Consider the following 6,000-nt stretch of genomic DNA (forward strand, 5'->3'; position numbering starts at 1 on the left):
TTTTTTTTTTTTTTCTTCCTGTTTTGTGACTAAAATATTTTATTACATGTCAGCTGCAAGACAAATATGTGATGTTATGTGATCCTATCTCGCCTACATTCTGACTGATGGGTTCGGAGCCGATCCCTCGGCTCCGACTCGGCACGCTTATGCCAAAGAGCGAAGTCTCTAATTGGCTGAGCTTACTATATCCCAGGATGCACCACTACCAGTCCCCCAGATCTCGTTTGCCGCTAACCTGCGAAGACGTGGTCTCGAGCTGGCTGGGCTGAGTAGTTATTTAACTAACTTTTCTGTCAGTTTTTTTGCTGTTTTTGCCTCAAAAGCTGTTTTAACGGCTATTCTTCTCATTGTTGTGTGATTGGTTGGATTGTTGAAGACCTTTGTTGTGTGATTGGGTTGAGTTGGTAGGCCCCCTTCATCTAGGGCCTTCCCGGTCGGTCAACCCTCCTATAACTTACCTATAGAGCAAAAGGCTTTAAATATCTTGGTAGCTCTGTTTGTTCTTTCAAAGTTTTGAAAGTTACCTGTCATTGGCGCTTTTTAGCCATAACTGTTAGCCATATACTTAAGGGGTTTAGTCAGTAAGTCAGTAAATTGTGTTTTCCTGTCAGATTACTGAAATCCTCTTCATAATGTCTCAGAACCCTAGGCCTTCGAGCTTTAAAAAATGTACGAAATGTAGTTTCAAAATGTCCATCACGGACGATCACTCGCTCTGTGTGTATTGTTTAGGTGCAAAACACTTACAGGAGTCATGCAGCGTATGTCACGCTTTTTCCTCAAGGGTCCTCCAGGAGAGGAAAAATAAATTGATTCTTAAGGGGTTAATTAAACCTTCCTTTGAAGAAGCCTTGGCATCCTCTCCTTCCCCGGCTAAAGAAAGGGCGCCGGTTCTGACCAGTCCGTCGGATCCGACCGCTAAGGGACATAGGCAGGCCTGTCCTTCGGCTGCAAGGTCTTGGAGCCGAGGTCGAACGGTCTGCCTCGATGCCACCAGTATCGACTCCTCTGGCTTCGGAGCCGATGGCTGGGGCATCGAGAGGCGGGTCACCTTCGTCGGCTCCACTGGTCTCGGAGCCGGCAAGGGTCGCCCGCTCAGACACTTCCTCCTCGGCGCCGAAGTCCACCTCGGCACCGATGGAATCTGGTGTGTGTATTCCTTCGGCGCCGATACTCATCGAGTCACCTCGGAGCCGGTCCCCTAGCCCTTTGGGGCCGTTGGAGAGGCCGTCTCGAACCCGTTCTGTTTCCTCTCGGTCTTCGAGGATGTCAGATTCTGATATAGACAGGGTGCTCCAAAGACTGTTCCAGTCCCCAGTCTTCCAAAAATTTGTTTCGGTTCCGACCCAGTTGGCTTTGGAACCGATGACCCTAGCCCACCCCATTGCCATTCCTCCTCCGACTGCTTTGGCTCCGTCGGAGCAGGTGCTGTTGGAGCCGGTGGAGATCTTAGGGTCGGCTCCGACCCTTACTCCAACCCGGGCCTTCGGGTCCGAGTTTGGTACGCGGACTTCTTCGGCTGGACCCGGGGGTGATGTTTCGGGACCTATGCTTTCGGTTCCGAGCCTCCCCCTCGGTGCTTCGGCTGCGGGACTTTCGTCGGCTATCGCGGCTCCGGGGACCGGACACTCCCAGGATTCTGGGGGTCCGGCTTTCAGAGCCATGAGGAGTGCCTTGGCCAAGTCCTCTTCGGCCATCTCTCCGGCTTTACCAGCACCTTCCCTGGGCGTGGAGACTGGGTCTTTGGCAGTTCCCCTGTCCGTAGCCAGCGGAGCCCCGGGGCCTGAGGTTACCCCATTGGGGTTCCTCCTCCTGAGGGTTCTTGAGTTGTCTTCGGAGGAACCCCAAGGAAGAGATCGTGCAAGAGGAAGCACGTGGACTCCCGAGTCTATTACATCAGACACTGATCTGGATGATGCAGAGGGGTCCCAGTCGTCCTCGGATGATGTCTCATTCGCAGACATCTTAGAGATCCTCAAACAACGAGGCGGCTGGATATCCAAACCCCCCTCTGCTGACGAGTCAGTGCTCCTCAAGGCCTTTGGGGCTCAGCCCTCCGCCTCCTGGGTGTCTCCGCCCTTGACGAGCTTCTGGATTTAGTTTGTCAAGGGCGGGAACACCCAGATATCGTGGAACCAGTCCCTTCTCGTCCAAATAAATTTTTGTCTGCTCCCCCCGAGAAGGAGTTCCTCACTAAAGGCGTGGCTGTAGATGCCATGGTGGTGGCATCTGCTACACAACAGGACGTGGCAGAGGCTTCAACGTCCGTCCATCCTCCTAATAAGGAGTCTAGGAGTATGGACAGGTACAGGAAGCGCACCCTGTCTTCAGCGGCCTTTACTTTAAGGTCTCTGAATTATTTGGCACTTTTACCAGGCTTCAGAGGGATCTGGTCAAGGAGTTGTCAGATTCCCTCTCGGGTAACCTACCTGAGCAGCTAGCCCAGTCGGTTAGCTCTCAGTTGGCTATCCTTACGTCAATTTCTAACTCGTCCATGAGGCTCATTTCCTATGCGGCCGAAGGGCCGGTAGAGCGCAGGCACAGGCGTGGCTCACGTGAGACAAGCCTGGCTCCGCTTGTGTCAGTTGCGGAGGCCTTCAAGTCTTCCTTCGACGCTCCCTTTGATGGGTCCTCATTGTTTGGACCCAAGGTTAAAGACACCCTTACCCGCTGTGAGCAAGAGGGAAAAACTTTATCTGCCATAGGTGCCCGTTATTCCACTCCCTTTCGGCCTTACCCCAAGGCTAAAGGAGGGGGGAAATGTGGTTCCGCAAATCTCAAGTTTTTCTCCCAACAGCAGGAAGATTCCCCTTCCAGAGGCAGAGGACGGGAAATTTTTCAGGGAGACGCCGTCCCAGAGGCGGCAGAGGGCCCGCAATTCTGGAGACCGCGAGTCCTTTCGTGGCTCTTCAGCCTCCCACACGTCATGAGGGATTGCCCGGCTGTGCTGCTCGAGCCAGTCGGGTGTCGTTGCCAAGCACCTAAAAGCCTGGGAGTCAATCACTCAGGACAGATGGGTGCTTCGATCATTGCCGGAGGTTACACCATCCCATTCACATACCGCCCCCACCGTCCAAAGAATCCCGGACCCACCACCCAGTCAAAGGGAAATGGCAGCCGCAGAAGCTTTAAAGCTGCTAGAAAAGGAGTCATCCAACCGGTCCCCACAGACCAGATCGGATCAGGAAATTACTCCAGGTTCTTTTAGTGCCAAAAGACAGGGGACCTGAGACCAATATTGGATCTCAGCAGACTGAACCAATCCGTCACGAAATCCAAATTCCGAATGGTCACGTTACAATCCATTCTCCCATTGCTGGAGAAGGATGTTTGGATGTGCTCCATAGACCTCAAGGACGCCTATTATCATATACCGATACATCAGGCGTCCAGAAGGTATCTGCGCTTCAGCCTGGGAGACAGTCATTACCAATTTTGCGCTCTGCCCTTTGGTCTCACCACAGCCCCCAGGGTGTTCACCAAGTGTTTGGCAGTAGTGACGGCTCACCTGAGAAGTCTAGGATTCCAAGTGTTTCCCTATCTGGACGACTGGCTCCTGACTGCCACCACCAGGCATCTACTAATGGACAACCTCAAAGCCACCATCTCCCTGGGGATTACATTCAATTGGTCAAAGTCTGTCTTGCTGCCCTCTCAACGCATAAGGTTCATAGGAGCAGAGATAGACTCAAGATTGATGCGCGTCTTTCTTCCTGCCGAAAGGATCCAAACTTTACAGGGCCAAGTTCAAGCTCTGATCTCGAGATCCAAAGCCCCAGCCAGGATGGTTCTACAAGTTTTAGGCTCAATGTCTGCCACGGTTCTTTTAGTTCCTCTGGCAAGATTGCACATGAGGATTCTTCAGTGGCTATTGTCAACTCAATGGTCCTTTCAGGATCTTCCTCAATCATCACATCATGATTACGGAAATATGCAAACGGGACCTTCGCTGGTGGCTTCAGACATCCAATCTGAATCAAGGAAGCCCCTTTGTTATTCCCTCTCCAGTGGTTACCCTGACGACAGATGCCTCCCAGATAGGGTGGGGGGGGCATTGTCTGGGCAGGCTAGTTCAGGGCTCCTGGCTTCCAGACGAAGCTCTTCTCCACATCAACGTGTTTGAGATGAGGGCTGTACTTCTATCCCTACAGGCCTTACACAAGTTCCTTCCTCAGGGCATCATCGCCATCCACACAGACAACATGTCGGTGGTCTGGTATCTGAACAAACAAGGAGGGACCAGATCATACCCCCTTTGCAGAGAGGCCATGAGAGTGTGGGAATGGGCTGCAGCTACCAACCGCTTCTTGGTAGCGACCCACATCCCGGGAAGGTCAAATGTATTGGCAGACAAATTGAGCAGGACAATTCTCTCTCCTCACGAGTGGTCTCTAAACCAAACAGTAGCAGCTCAGGTTTTCAGGAGATGGGGGACGCCGTGCTGCGACCTATTTGCAACTCCACTAAACACCAAGTGCCAAAGGTTCTTCTCCTTGATCCCACATCAGGAGTACCAGCTATGGATGCTCTAGCACAACCTTGGCCAACAGGGCTACTTTATGCCTTTCCTCCGATTCCACTTCTCTCCAAAGTCATTCAAAAAGCTTCTCAATTGGGATCCGCAATGATACTGATTGCCCCATACTGGCCTCGTCAGGTATGGTTTCCTTACCTGAAGAAGCATGCGGTGGACGATCCGTGGACTTTAGACCTAATTCCGGACCTGCTAACTCATCAGTCGGGACATCATCATCAGTCCCTTCGATCTTTGAAATTGACAGCTTGGCTCCTCCACTTCCGACTTTAGTCAGAAGTCACACACTAGAACCGGAAGTTGTTCACATTTTATCTTCGGCCCACAAACCCACCACTAACAAATTGTACCTCAGTAAGTGGAAGAGGTTTGCTATCTGGGCTCAACTCAAGGGCTTAGACCCTATCACTGCTCCTATCCCAGAGGTTTTGAAATTCTTAACATCCCTGTTTAATCAAGGATCTTCTGTCTCTACTATTAAAGTCCAATTAGCGGCTATCTCTAAATTCCACGAATCCATGGATCCTCCATTGATGAGCAGCAGACTATGCAAAACTTTCATTAAAGGTGCGGGCCTATTAAGACCCCCAATATTTCATCCTGCGCCTCCGTGGGATCTTGATTTGGTGCTTCGCATTAACATCTTCCCCTTCGAACCGGCTGCTACATGTGAGTTAAAATATCTGTCATGGAAAACTGCCTTCTTAGTTGCAATTACTTCTGCAAGAAGAGTTTCAGAGCTTCAAGCCCTGTCTATTAAGCCACCGTGACTTGATTTTCCACAAGGATAGAGTATCACTTAGGCCTAATCCATCCTTTGTCCCAAAGGTCTGTTCTAGTTTCTGTCTCCAACAATCTCTAGAGCTACCAGTTTTCTTCCCAAAATTCTCCAATGAAGCAGAATACACGCTCCATAAATTGGATGTTCACAGGCAATTACGCTTCTATTTAGACAGGACTCAGCAAATTGTAAGTCAGACCAGTTGTTTGTGTCCTTCTCAGATAATAAATTGGGTCAAACCATCACAAAAGCTACTATCTCCAAATGGATCAGAGATTGCATAACTCAGGCTTATTCTTCTTCGAATAAGCAACTTACAACATCTATCAAAGCTCATTCTACCAGAGCTATGGCTACTTCTATAGCTTTTCATTCCAAACTCGCTATATCGGAAATTTGTGCTGCGGCTACTTGGTCCAGTCCGCACACTTTCATTTCCCACTACAAATTGGATGTGGCATCTAAAGGACGAGCATCATTTGGTTCCACGGTACTCAGGAGTGTTTTCCAGTGAGCCACCCAGGATTCAGGTGCTATTGACGCTGTCCCATCAGTCAGAATGTAGGCGAGATAGGATCACATAACATCTTTTAGTTATGTACTCACCATAACTTCAGATGTTTGGGATCCATCTCGCCTACATTCCTAAAACCCACCCTCCTTCCCCCTGCCTTGGAGATCA

The sequence above is a fragment of the Protopterus annectens genome, chromosome 13.part0, assembly GCF_019279795.1.
Source record: "Protopterus annectens isolate FY-2018-M chromosome 13.part0, PAN1.0, whole genome shotgun sequence".
Taxonomy (NCBI): Eukaryota; Metazoa; Chordata; order Ceratodontiformes; family Protopteridae; genus Protopterus; species Protopterus annectens.